Below are 14,791 nucleotides of genomic sequence, written 5' to 3'. Positions count from 1 at the left end.
CAGAGGAATGGGACAGACGGATGGACCAATCTAAAACATAATGCCTCCACTGAAAGTTTGGGATGCACCTCATGATTACACTCAGTATTGATTCATCTGACAATTGTCTTCTTGATAAATCAATGGTTTTGTCTATATCACAGTTTCCCAAAAAGTCCAAGTTGACACTTTTAAAACAGCCTGATTTGTCCCACAATTCAAAACTCAAATATTTTACTATTCGACAAAGAAACAGATCAAATCTTCACATTTCCAGTACATGTGTTATTCTCTAATTAACAAATTCAGTGTTTGTGGAACAATCCCTCTTCTTCGGTAAAAATGTATGAATGAATGTATCCTCTTCATATGATCTTTATGGATATATAACTGAACAGTAAGGGCGTATACCTCATTATTGTCTGTGGATGGATTATTATGAAACTTAGACAAATATTTTCAGTTTCTTTACCATTGCGGAATTAGGCGTACTTCAACATTTTCAGTTTCCCCAGGGACTAATTCATGGATCTTGATTAAATAAATCAAACATATTATAGTGCCAAATAAAAAACTGGATCTAGTGAATTTAAATCTAAATGTGGTTTCACCAGGAGACTGTTGGGCCTTTGCAAGGTGTGTCTAATTACTGCCTCTCCCTCAAAGTGTGTCCATAAAAACAGTACAATGCCCCCTCCAAATAATATATATATATAAATTTTTTTTTTTCTTAGAATAAAAAAAGAAAATATATATTTTTACAGACTATGCATTGTGGATTTTTCTGCACATCACTTTCTGTGAAGGGGCCTTTTAAAGGGGAATTTTTATGTGTAGTGACTAAGAGCAGGTGGAACGAGGACAAGAAGCAAAACCTGTTGCAACTGCTCAAACTATAAGTAAACAGAGAACAAGATGTTTCCAGACGTGATCAGACGTGATCTTATCAAAAAGAAATAAAGATATTTTTCAAGGTTTGTTGCTGTGTCATTTTATTTATCTGCTGTAAAATAACAAATCAATGGCCCAAATAAATAATCCATCCAAATTCTGGCTTCAAAGTAGATTTGTCACTTCACATGAATTATAATACACTTTAAAAAAAAAAACAGTTCTATCGACAACAACAGTTGAAAAGTTTAATGAAGCACTGCTCCAACAATAGAAAACACTGATACCAGTTCAGCTTGGTTAACATCATTTCAACAGTCATTCATCAGTCATGAATTTATAAGTTATAAGTAACTTTACTCTGAAAGTGACAATAAATAGGCACAAACTTATTTTAACACTTTGTGTCATATGGATTGTTAATCTTATCAACACCAGTGTGTGTCTAAATATAAATACAAATACTTTGTGGGTACTGATAAATGTGTTTAAAAAAGAACAGTACAACCAAGTCACACTGTACAGAGGGACATGAAGAGAACAACACTGAAGTGACAGAACACCAGACTGCTCACGGATACGATTCCAGCATGTGCAGCATGCAGCATAAAAAAAAGAACAATGACCCCCAACATTTTTTAGTTATCTAATTAGTTTTTCATAGAATAAGCAATGAAAATTTATATTTTTACAGACTATGGAATTTGGATTTTTCTAAACATCAATTTCTTTGAAGGGGCTTATTAAAGTGGAATTTGTATGTGTAGTGACTAAGAGAAGGTGGAACGAGGACAAGAAGCAAAACCTGTTTCGATGACATGAGCGCCTGACTTTTTTTTATAATAGATTTGGAACAATTGTGAACCCGCCATTAAACAATAACAAAAACATAATACAACCTCTTGTCCTCACACGTCATTCACTGGGAATGATGCGTGAGGACAACAGGTGGTTCATTCGTAAAAGGTAAACCAGAGTGGAGGTGTGACTTGAAGCCAACTTGACTATTAAAAAACAACCAAAACATTCTGTGTTTGATTTTCAAAAGTATTGATCAAGAATTTTTAATTTCTATATATCTTATATAATATTGCTCATGCATTGTATAAGAACAGTGAGGAGTTATAAAACATAATCCAATAACCCTCAAAGTTGTAAAACTTTCACATTGTTTTCTCAAAGTCGAGATTAAAACCAAAACCTTAATTCGGGAGACTTAATGTATCGTGATAATTATCGATGTCAACTATTCAACCATGTTCTCAAGTCCTATTTTAATGCGTAATCAACGATGTTTTTATATTTCTAGTTAATAGCTTCAATTTGGTTAGTTTACTTATTTTAAGTGTATTGGAGCATTGTTAAGAGCTTTATAAATCAAATGTATTAATAAAATCATTTTTGTAGTATATTCATCTGTCCACAGTTTTTCATAAGGAGGATTTTTTTGTAGCTTCTCTCGCCACAGGAAGTCCAGAGTGTCAACACAAAAAAACCAGAGAGGTAAACATTAAGTAGAATCTCAAGAACACCTAGACTTAACATGGAGGGATTTAATCACCATGGTTGTGCTGGTGGTAGTGTGGCCTTTTTACCTTTGTGTGCAGCTTTCCTCGACGTCCATTAGTGTGTAAGTTTGATTAACAATAAAGATCTACTGTGAGTTAATACCAGGTAATCATATCAAGGCAATAGGGAAACCAATGATAGGAAACTTAACATGCAAAAAGATTGTTTATTCATAACTATTGAACATCATGTTACAAGTTAAAAGTATTTATATTGCGCAGCCTGTCGGGTTTAAAATTATTTAATCTATGAACAAATATTTTTATGGTTTACTTTAATTCTTTATGTGTTCAGTTGCCTTATATTCTTATTCTGTGTTTGTGTTTCACCTCTGACTGATGCAACTAAAAACACATGTAAAGAGTTATTCCCTGGAAAATTTGGAATACCAAATAGTGCCCTATCTTTCAAAACTAAAGATTATAAAGATCCTGGATCTGCCTCCTGATCCATATCCATATGTTCCCTGACCCATACCATATCATTCCACCAAGTTCCACAGAAATGCGTTAGTAGTTTTGTGTAATCTTGCTTTTAAACCAACCAGCCAACACATAAAGGGACAGGGGTGAAAACAGAACCTCCTTGGTGGAGGTAACAATGTAAATGATGGTCTTTTTAAGCCTTTTTCTCTAACTATGGGTGAGGTCATTATGGCAAATAATGTCAGTCTAAACAAGTCATTTTGATGTATGGTGCCACACCTAGGATTAAGATGCATTTAAGCTCAGAGCCTGTTCTCATTGCCTGATTCAACATAAATAAATATATGTTGAATTATGTAAAACCATAGCTAGAATTCAAACTATGACTAAACAGAGGACAAAAAGTTTCCACTCAGATCAGACGTGATCTTATCTAAAAGAAATAAAGATATTTTTCAAGGTTTGTTGTTGTGTCATTTTATTTATCTGCTGTGAAATAACAAATCGATGACCCAAATAAATAATCCCTCCAAATTCTGGCTTCAACGTAGATTTGTCACTTCACATGAATTATAATACACTTTAAAGAAAACAGTTCTATCAACAATAACAGTTGAAAAGTTTAATGAAGCACTGCTCCAACAATAGAAAACACTGATACCAGTCTAGCTGGGTTAACATCATTTCAACTGTCATTCATCAGTCATGAATTTATAAGTTATAAGTAACTTTACTCTGAAAGTGACAATAAATAGGCACAAACTTATTTTTAACACTTTGTATCATATGGATTGTTAATCTTATCAACACCAGTGTGTGTCTTAATATAAATAAAAATACTTTGTGGGTACTGATAAATGTGTTTAAAAAAAACCAGTACAACCAAGTCACACTGTACAGAGGGACATGAAGAGAACAACACTGAAGTGACAGAACACCAGACTGCTCACGGATACGATCCCAGCATGTGCAGCAGTGTTAGTGGCACCAGCAGCTGTGGTGGTGGTGGTGGCACCAGCAGCAGTGGTGGTGGTGGCAACACCAGCTGCTGTGGTGGTGGTGGCAGCAACAGCAGCCGTTGTGGTGATGGCACCAGCAGCAGTCGTGGTGGGTGCTGCAGCTGTTGTGGTGATGGCACCAGCAGCCGTTGTGGTGATGGCACCAGCAGCAGTCGTGGTGGGTACTGCAGCTGTTGTGGTGATGGCACCAGCAGCCGTCGTGGTGATGGCACCAGCAGCAGTCGTGGTGGGTGTTGCAGCCGTTGTGGTGATGACACCAGCAGCAGTCGTGGTGGGTGCTGCAGCTGTTGTGGTGATGGCACCAGCTGCAGTCGTGGTGGGTGCTGCAGCCGTTGTGGTGATGGCACCAGCAGCAGTCGTGGTGGGTGCTGCAGCCGTTGTGGTGATGGCACCAGCAGCAGTCGTGGTGGGTGCTGCAGCCGTTGTGGTGATGGCACCAGCAGCCGTTGTGGTGATGGCACCAGCAGCAGTCGTGGTGGGTGCTGCAGCCGTTGTGGTGATGGCACCAGCAGCAGTTGTGGTGATGGCACCAGCAGCCGTCGTGGTGATGACACCAGCAGCAGTCGTGGTGGGTGCTGCAGCCGTTGTGGTGATGGCACCAGCAGCAGTCGTGGTGGGTGCTGCAGCCGTCGTGGTGATGGCACCAGCAGCAGTCGTGGTGGGTACTGCAGCCGTTGTGGTGATGGCACCAGCAGCCGTTGTGGTGGGTACTGCAGTGGTGGGTGCTTCAGTTGTAGCTGCTACAGTGGTGGGTGCTGCAGTTGTAGCTGCTACAGTGGTGGTTGCCTGGGCATTTGCTGATGCTATTGATCGAAACATAAAACATCAGTCAATAAGAGTTTCCTTTTTCCCAAAACTGCTGCTGTCTGTGAGAAGAACAGGTTTTGCTCACCGACGATCAGGAGTTGAATCAGGATGATCAGGAGCATCTTTAATCTCTTTTGCACCTAAAAGAAAAAGCAAAATGTTGTCTCACTTAATCAGAGAAAACCTTCAAACAGTTTCCAAAACAAAAAGGATGAAAGTTGTGCGGTACAATGAACTGTTTTTCTACTTTCTATTAAAAGAAAAAATATTGTACTTACAAAGTTTCTCTGAATTGTGTGTCTGTAGCTGCCTTGGGATGGAAGCTGCCTCAGTCCAGTGTCACTTCACCTTCAGATGTAACTTAATCTCAGTTTGCCACAACCTTTATATGTTTGACGATTGACATTAAGAAGGTTGGGGGAGAGCTCCCATTGGTCGCCTCAGAGTAACAAATAGCTTTGTTTATCCCTGCATCATTTTCCGCTGAACCTTGAAGGATCAACAAAGCAAAAATGTTGATGATGAACTGAGGAAGTTGTTCCGCTGCGTGGCACAAAGACGTCACAGTGTCGATGACGATTTAGAGTTACTGATGGGAAGGTAGCACCTAAACCAAGAATGTGCCATGTAAAGCTAATGGAATGATAATAAAGGTGGAGGAAAAGATGGATGCCTTTGTGTCCTACCTGTTCTCCAAACTAACTCAGCTATTACGTAGATGTGGGATTGTACAGTCATGTGTCCTGACCTTCACCGGTGTGTTTCTGGTCAGAGAAGAGTTCCATTAATGAATTTTAACCATAGATTACAGTTCATATGCTCTAGTGATGATCTTAGTTGACTTTATACATTATAATGTGACTTTGAGCACTTTAATTTAACTTGGCTGATAACTATCATCTGATGTGACAGTTCATGGTTGGATTGTGTCATTGTGTTCACTTGCTGATACGTCAGCCTTGTGCACAACACCCAGCTCCTCGTCACAACTGAAGTAAACATTCAGAACCTCTGACTCATCTGAATTGAATTATTGTTTGTGTTATGACTTATGAACCTAATGCTGCATATATTTGAATCTTTCGTTCCAAGTGACATATGGTCAGAATTTGAAGAAATTACTTAAAAGACTTGTTCAATAAGTCAAAAACATATATGAGGCCAAAATAACCTGACCATTGACCACCCAACCCTGATCAATCAATGAGTCCTAGTGAACTCTTGTGCAACGTTTGAAAGGGTTCTCTTGAGGCATTCATAGGATAAGACGTTCAAAAGGTGAAAAAGGGATTTGGGAAGTCACTGTGACCTCGACCTTTGACCATTGAATCAAATTCCCAGAAGATTTTCTTGAGATATTGTGTTCAGAGGAATGGGACAGACGGATGGACAAATCTATAAAATAATGCCTCCACTGAAAGTTTGGGATGCACCTCATGATTACACTCAGTATTGATTCATCTGCCAATTGTCTTCTTGATAAATCAATTGTTTTGTCTATATCACAGTTTCCCGAAAGTCCAAGTTGACACTTTTAAAACAGCCGGATTTGTCCCACAATTCAAAACTCTAATATTTTACTATACAACAAAGATAAATATAAAATCCTCACATTTCCAGAACGCGTGTTATTCTCTAATTAACATGCAAATTCAGTATTTGTGGAAGCATAGTGAAATTAAATCTAAATGTGGTTTCACCAGGAGACTGTTGGGCCTTTGTCAAGGTTTGTCTATTTACTGCCTCTCCCTCAAAGTGTGTCCATAAAAAAAAGTACAATGACCACCAAAAAAATGTAGATATCTAAATTAGTTTTTCATAGAATAAGCAATGACAATATATATTTTTGCAGACTAAGGAATATGGATTTTTCTCAACATCAATTTCTGTGAAGGGGCCTTTTAAAGTGGAATTTGTATGTGTAGTGACTAAGAGCAGGTGGAAGGAGGAAAACAAGCAGAACCTGTTTCGCATGGAAGTAAATCTGTGTCATCGGGATTTGAAACAAAAAAGACATTGAATTTCTAGCACTGAATATTTATGCATGGAAATTATGTATTTGAATGTTTTTCAACGTTTAAAATTCAACCGCAAAAAATTCAACCTCAAAAAATTCAAGCTCAAAAAATTCAAGCTCAAAAAATTCAACTGCAACATCCGGGGATCCAAGGAGGAGCAATCGATTCCAGATTCAAGATCGGGAGCGTGCGTCAAGCAACAAGAGCGAGCGGGAGTGACCGACACCAATGCAGCTTTGACTTGTCAGCTAGCACAGTGACTAGCCATGTCCAACAATGGTGCTTCGGTGAGTGTTTAAACTCTTCTATATGCCATCGGTGTAGTTTGTTTCTGTAAGATGTAGTAATAGACAGCTGACATGTGTACATTCACGGACTTTATTGGACATAAACTAAGTGGAACTTAAACGAGATGGCGTTCAGATTTTTTTTTTCCGAACGGGCCAGTGACTTTTCATCAATGCTGCCTACCACACAATCAAATCCGAACATCCCTTCCTCTCTTTGGAAAAGACGGTCGCTCGGTGTCGACGTCGGGACACAATATTGCTCTGATGTTGCATGTCAAAGGTGAGTTAGCTTCAGCCTTGTCAGAGCTGTCAAAGCGTCTTGGTGTGACGTGTCTTAAAACAGCTGACAGGGCCGGGAAACCTTTCAAAATAAAGTTCCCCAGCCCAGCCGTGCCCGTCCTCCGCCCTCACGCCGCCGGTTACCGCCACGTTACACCAAGACGCTTTGACAGCTCTGACAACGCTGAAGCTAACTCACCTTCGACATGCAACATCAGAGCAATATTGTGTCCCGACGTCGACACCGAGCGACCGTCTTTTCCAAAGAGAGGAAGGGATGTTCGGATTTGATTGTGTGGTAGGCAGCATTGATGAAAATAAATATGTATGTGAGTTAAAAAGAAGTGGTCTACGTATTTCTGATTTGATTTGGCTTTTCGTGCATTTGGTTTAACACATGTAGTAACAGGAGAGAGAGACAGTGGAGCGAGAGAGAGAGAGAGAGCTGGGTGAGCGACATTCACTTTTAACAGGAGAGAGAGCGGCGCACCACGCTGTTAAAGCTCGTCTACAGCAGATAAACACAAACAAGTCAGGCAGGGATCATATAATAAGTATTATTTTTCCTATTAAATAGTGGCCCATCCTAAATTGAAATCCTGGCGTTACCCATGCCAGTCACTGGCTCGTTCGGAAAAAAAAAATTCCGAACGTCATCTCGTTTAAGTTCCACTTAGTTTATGTCCAATAAAGTCTGTGAATGTACACATGTCAGCTGTCTATTACTACATCTTACAGAAACAAACTACACCGATGGCATATAGAAGAGTTTAAACACTCACCGAAGCACCATTGTTGGACATGGCTAGTCACTGTGCTAGCTGACAAGTCAAAGCTGCATTGGTGTCGGTCACTCCCGCTCGCTCTCGTTGCTTGACGCACGCTCCCGATCTTGAATCTGGAATCGATTGCTCCTCCTTGGATCCCCGGATGTTGCAGTTGAATTTTTTGAGGTTGAATTTTTTGAGGTTGAATTTTTGAGGTTGAATTTTTTGCGGTTGAATTTTTTGAGCTTGAATTTTTTGAGCTTGAATTTTAAACGTTGAAAAACATTCAAATACATAATTTCCGTGCATAAATATTCAGTGCTAGAAATTCAATGTCTTTTTTGTTTCAAATCCCGATGACACAGATTTACTTCCATACAATAGGGACATCAATGATGGGAAACTTAACATGCAAAAATATTGTTTATTCATAACTATTGAATATCATGTTACAAGTATTTAAAGTGCGCTGCCTGTCGGGTTTAAAATTATTTAATCTATGAATATATTTTTACGGTTTACTTTATTTTCTTTATCATGTGTTCAGTTGCCTTATATTCTGTGTTGGTGTTTCACCTCTGACTGATGCAACGCATAACACACGTATAGAGTTATTCTGTTACGGTTTGTGGAGGGAGTAGATGGACCCAGGATGCGGCGGTTGTTAACAAAAAGGTATTTAATATAAAAAGAGCTTTAAACAAGACAAAACATTAACACTAACAGGTAAGTTCTGGCGACAAAGCGCAAGGAGAACAAGGAACGAGGAAGCAGGAGAAGCTGGTCGAGACAGCAGGAACAGACAAACCATATCTCACGACATGTGAAAACGAGTAGGAGAAACAACTAACGAACCGACACCAGACAAAGGGAAACAGAGGCTTAAATACACAGAAGGAAGGCAGGGGCAATTACACACAGGTGAAACACATGATGATTGGAGATGATAATCAAAGACAGGAAGTTAGACACAGAGAAGCTGGAACAAGACACAGTGAAAGCGAGGCTACAAAATAAAACAAGAAATAGAAAACACAACAAGACAGAAAACCATAAACATGAATGACTGAGCGTCACATATTCCCTGGACAATTTGGAATACCTAATAGTGCCCTATCTTTCAATATTAAAGATTAAAAAGATCCTGGATCGGCTTCCTGATCCATATCCATATGTTCCCTGACCGAAACCATGTCATTCCACCAAGTTTCACAGAAATGCGTTAGTAGTTTTGTGTGATCTTGCTTTTAAACCAACCAGCCAACACATAAAGGAACACGGGTGAAAACAGAACCTCCTTGGTGGAGGTAACAATGTAAATGATGGTCTTTTTAAGCCTTTTTCTTTAACTAACTATGGGTGAGGTCATTATGGCAAATAATGTCAGTCTAAAAAAGTCATTTTGATGTATGGTGCCACACCTAGGATTAAGATGCATTTAAGCTCAGAGCCTGTTCTCATTGCCTGATTCAACATAAATAAATATATGTTGAATTATGTAAAACCATAGCTAGAATTCAAACTATGACTAAACAGAGGACAAGAAGTTTCCAGTCAGATCAGACGTGATGTTATGTAAAGGAAATAAAGATATTTTTCAAGGTTTGTTGCTGTGTCATTTTATTTATTTGCAGTGAAATAACAAATCAATGACCCAAATAAATAATCCGTCCAAATTCTGGCTTCAAAGTAGATTTTTCACTTCACATGAATTATAATACACTTTAAAGAAAACAGTTCTATCGACAACAACAGTTGAAAAGTTTTATGAAGCACTGCTCCAACAATAGAAAACACTGATACCAGTCGAGCTTGGTTAACATCATTTCAACAGTCATTCATCAGTCATGAATTTATAAGTTATCAGTAACTTTACTCTGAAAGTGACAATAAATAGGCACAAACTTATTTTTAACACTTTGTATCATATGGATTGTTAATCTTATCAACACCAGTGTGTGTCTAAATATAAATAATAATGCTTTGTGGGTACTGATAAATGTGTTTAAAAAAAACCAGTACAACCAAGTCACACTGTACAGAGGGACATGAAGAGAACAACACTGAAGTGACAGAACACCAGACTGCTCACGGATACGATTCCAGCATGTGCTGCAGTGTTAGTGGCACCAGCAGCCGTGGTGGTGGTGGTGGTGGCACCAGCAGCCGTGAAGGTCGGGGCGGGACCAGCAGCTGTGGTTGTGGTGGCGGCACCAGCAGCCGTGGTGGTGGTGGCGGCACCAGCAGCCATGGTGGTGGCGGCACCAGCTGCCGTGGTGGTGGCGACACCAGCAGCCATGGTGGTGGTGGCGGCACCAGCAGCCGTGGTGGTGGTGGTGGCGGCACCAGCTGCCGTGGTGGTGGCGACACCAGCTGCCGTGGCGGTGGCGGCACCAGCAGCCATGGTGGTGGTGGTGGCGGCACCAGCTGCCGTGGTGGTGGCGACACCAGCAGCCATGGTGGTGGCGGCACCAGCTGCCGTGGTGGTGGTGGTGGCGGCACCAGCTGCCGTGGTGGTGGCGACACCAGCAGCCATGGTGGTGGCGGCACCAGCTGCCGTGGTGGTGGTGGCGACACCAGCAGCCATGGTGGTGGTGGTGGCGGCACCAGCTGCCGTGGTGGTGGCGACACCAGCAGCCATGGTGGTGGTGGTGGCGGCACCAGCTGCCGTGGTGGTGGCGACACCAGCAGCCATGGTGGTGGTGGTGGCGGCACCAGCTGCCGTGGTGGTGGCGACACCAGCTGCCGTGGCGGTGGCGGCACCAGCAGCCATGGTGGTGGTGGCGGCACCAGCTGCCGTGGTGGTGGCGACACCAGCAGCCATGGTGGTGGTGGTGGCGGCACCAGCTGCCGTGGTGGTGGCGACACCAGCAGCCATGGTGGTGGCGGCACCAGCTGCCGTGGTGGTGGTGGCGACACCAGCAGCCATGGTGGTGGTGCCGCCGGTGGCTGCTGCAACCATCGTTGTGGGTGCTGCAGCCGTGGTGCTGGTGGCACCAGCAGCCATGGTGGTGGCACCAGCAGCTGCTGTGGTAAGTGCTGCAGCCGTCGTGGTGATGACACCAGCAGCAGTCGTGGTGGGTGTTGCAGTTGTAGGTGCTACAGTGGTGGGTGCTGCAGTTGTAGCTGCTACAGTGGTGGGTGCTGCAGTTGTAGCTGCTACAGTTGTAGCTGCTACAGTTGTAGGTGCTACAGTGGTGGGTGCTGCAGTTGTAGGTGCTACAGTGGTGGGTGCTGCAGTTGTAGGTGCTGCAGTGGTGGGTCCTGCAGTTGTAGCTGCTACAGTGGTGGGTGCTGCAGTTGTAGCTGCTACAGTTGTAGGTGCTACAGTGGTGGGTGCTGCAGTTGTAGGTGCTACAGTGGTAGGTGCTGCAGTTGTAGGTGCTACAGTGGTGGGTGCTGCAGTTGTAGGTGCTGCAGTTGTAGGTGCTGCAGTGGTGGGTGCTGCAGTTGTAGCTGCTACAGTGGTGGGTGCTGCAGTTGTAGGTGCTGCAGTGGTGGGTGCTGCAGTGGTAGGTGCTGCAGTTGTAGGTGCTGCAGTTGTAGGTGCTACAGTGGTGGGTGCTGCAGTTGTAGGTGCTACAGTGGTGGGTGCTGCAGTTGTAGCTGCTACAGTTGTAGGTGCTACAGTGGTGGGTGCTGCAGTTGTAGCTGCTACAGTGGTGGGGGCTGCAGTGGTGGGTGCTGCAGTTGTAGGTGCTGCAGTGGTGGGGGCTGCAGTTGTAGCTGCTACAGTTGTAGGTGCTACAGTGGTGGGTGCTGCAGTTGTAGCTGCTACAGTGGTGGGTGCTGCAGTTGTAGCTGCTACAGTTGTAAGTGCTACAGTGGTGGGTGCTGCAGTTGTAGCTGCTACAGTTGTAGCTGCTACAGTGGTTGGTGCTGCAGTTGTAGCTGCTACAGTTGTAGCTGCTGCAGTTGTAGGTGCTACAGTGGTAGGTGCTGCAGTTGTAGCTGCTACAGTGGTGGGTGCTGCAGTTGTAGGTGCTACAGTGGTAGGTGCTGCAGTTGTAGGTGCTACAGTGGTGGGTGCTGCAGTTGTAGGTGCTACAGTGGTAGGTGCTGCAGTTGTAGCTGCTACAGTGGTGGGTGCTGCAGTTGTAGCTGCTACAGTGGTGGGTGCTGCAGTTGTAGGTGCTACAGTGGTGGTTGCCTGGGCATTTGCTGATGCTATAGATCAAAACATAAAACATCAGTCAATAAGAGTTTCCTTTTTCCCAAAACTGCTGCTGTCTGTGAGAAGAACAGGTTTTGCTCACCGACGATCAGGAGTTGAATCAGGATGATCAGGAGCATCTTTAATCTCTTTTGCACCTAAAAGAAAAAGCAAAATATTGTCTCACTTAATCAAAGAAAACCTTTAAACAGTTTCCAAAACAACAAGGATGAAAGTTGTACGGTACAATGAACCGTTTTTCTACTTTCTATCAAAAGAAAAAATATTGTACTTACAAAGTTTCTCTGAATTGTGTGTCTGTAGCTGCCTTGGGATGGAAGCTGACTCAGTCCAGTGTCACTTCACCTTCAGATGTAACTTAACCTCAGTTTGCCACAACCTTTATATGGTTGACGATTGACATTAAGAAGGTTGGGGGAGAGCTCCCATTGGTCGCCTCAGAAATAGCTTTGTTTATCCCTGCATTATATTCTGCTGAACCTTGAAGGATCAACAAAGCAAATATGTTGATGATGAACTGAGGAAGTTGTTCCGCTGCGTGGCACAAAGACGTCACAGTGTCGATGACGATTTAGAGTTACTGATGGGAAGGTAGCACCTAAACCAAGAATGTGCCATGTAAAGCTAATGGAATGATAATAAAGGTGGATGAAAAGATGGACGTCTTTGTGTCCTACCTGTTCTCCAAACTAACTCGGCTATTACGTAGATGTTTGATTGTACAGTCATGTGTCCTGACCTTCACCGGTGTGTTTCTGGTCAGAGAAGAGTTCCATTAATCAACTTTAACCATAGATTACAGTTCATTACATTACATTACATTACATTTCATTTAGCTGACACTTTTATCCAAAGCGACTTACAATAAGTGCATTCAAACCCGAGGGTACATACCAAGGACGACAAGAATCAACAAAATACAATTTTTTCAAATAAAGCAAAACTACAAAGTGCTATAAGTAAGTGCCATTTAAGATCTACTAACGTGCTAGTTTCAAAAAGTTGTTAGTGTTTTTTTTTTTTTTTTTCATATGCTCTATTGGTGATTTGAGTGGACTCTTTACATTATAATATGACTTTGAGCACTTTAATTTAACTTGGCTGATAACTATCATCTGATGTGACAGTTCATGGTTGGATTGCGTCATTGTGTTCACTTGCTGATACGTCAGCCTTGTGCACAACACCTAACGTTTGAAAGGGTTCTCTTGAGGCATTCATAGGATAAGACGTTCAAAAGGTGAAAAAGGGATTTGGGAAGTCACTGTGACCTCGACCTTTGACCATTGAATCAAATTCCCAGAAGATTTTCTTGAGATATTGTGTTCAGAGGAATGGGACAGACGGATGGACAAATCTAAAAAAGAATGCCTCCACTGAAAGTTTGGGATGCACCTCATGATTACACTCAGTATTGATTCATCTGCCAATTGTCTTCTTGATAAATCAATTGTTTTGTCTATATCACAGTTTCCCGAAAGTCCAAGTTGACACTTTTAAAACAGCCTGATTTGTCCCACAATTCAAAACTCTAATATTTTACTATACAACAAAGATAAATATAAAATCCTCACATTTCCAGAACGTGTGTTATTCTCTAATTAACATGCAAATTCAGTGTTTGTGGAACAATCCCTCTTCTTCAGAAACAATGAATGAATGAATGTATCCTCTTCATATGATCTTTATAGATATATACCTGAACAGTTAGGTCGTGTACCTCCATGTTGTCTGAGGACGGATTATTATGAAACTTAGAAAAATATTTTCAGTTTCTTTACCATTGTGGAATTAGGCGTACTTCAACATTTTCAGTTTCCCCAGGGACTAATTCATGGATCTTTATGAAATAAATCGAACATATTATAGGGCCAAACATAAAACTTTATCTAGTGAAATTAATCTAAATGTGGTTTCACCAGGTGACTGTTGGGCCTTTGCCAAGGTTTGTCTATTTACTGCCTCTCCCTCAAAGTGTGTCCATACAAAAAAGTACAATGACCCCCAAAAAAATGTAGATATCTTAATTAGTTTTTCATAGAATAAGCAATGACAATATATATTTTTGCAGACTAAGGAATGTGGATTGTACTGAACATCAATTTCTGTGAAGGGGCCTATTAAAGTGGAATTTGTATGTGTAGTGACTAAGAGCATGTGGAACGAGGAAAACAAGCAGAACCTGTTTCGATGACAACATGAACGCCTGACTTTTGTTTTATAATAGATTTGGAACAAATATGAACCCGCCATTAAACAATAACAAAAACATATAGCAACCTGTGTTCCTCACACGTCATTCACTGGTAATGATGCGTGAGGACAACAGGTGGTTCATTCGTAAAAGGTAAACCAGAGTGGAGGTGTGACTTGAAGCCAACTTGACTATTAAAAAACAACCAAAACATTCTGTGTTTGATTTTCAAAAGTATTGATCAAGAATTTTTAATTTCTATATACCTTATATAATATTGCTCATGCATTGTATAAGAACAGTGAGGAGTTATAAAACATAATCCAATAACCCTCAAAGTTGTAAAACTTTCACATTGTTTTCTCATAAAGTCGAGATT

General features: G+C 41.6%; 2 long non-coding RNA genes across 2 annotated transcripts; both read right to left on the bottom strand.

Annotated features, from left to right (window-relative positions):
• Positions 1-4,499: 4,499 nt before the first annotated feature.
• On the bottom strand, positions 4,500-5,039 carry LOC133953474 (uncharacterized). Its single transcript, XR_009920696.1, has 3 exons — positions 4,969-5,039; positions 4,776-4,830; positions 4,500-4,686 (listed from the first exon to the last, which is right to left on the bottom strand). It is a non-coding gene; the product is annotated as an uncharacterized LOC133953474 (long non-coding RNA).
• A 6,980-nt stretch (positions 5,040-12,019) lies between these two features.
• LOC133953505 (uncharacterized) lies at positions 12,020-12,562 on the bottom strand. Its single transcript, XR_009920700.1, has 3 exons — positions 12,494-12,562; positions 12,301-12,355; positions 12,020-12,211 (listed from the first exon to the last, which is right to left on the bottom strand). It is a non-coding gene; the product is annotated as an uncharacterized LOC133953505 (long non-coding RNA).
• Between the last annotated feature and the right edge of the window lie 2,229 nt (positions 12,563-14,791).

This window comes from Platichthys flesus, chromosome 5 (assembly GCF_949316205.1).
Source record: "Platichthys flesus chromosome 5, fPlaFle2.1, whole genome shotgun sequence".
Taxonomy (NCBI): Eukaryota; Metazoa; Chordata; class Actinopteri; order Pleuronectiformes; family Pleuronectidae; genus Platichthys; species Platichthys flesus.
The sequence above is the reverse complement of the archived record's forward strand: the minus strand, read 5'-3'. Positions and strand labels throughout refer to the sequence as shown.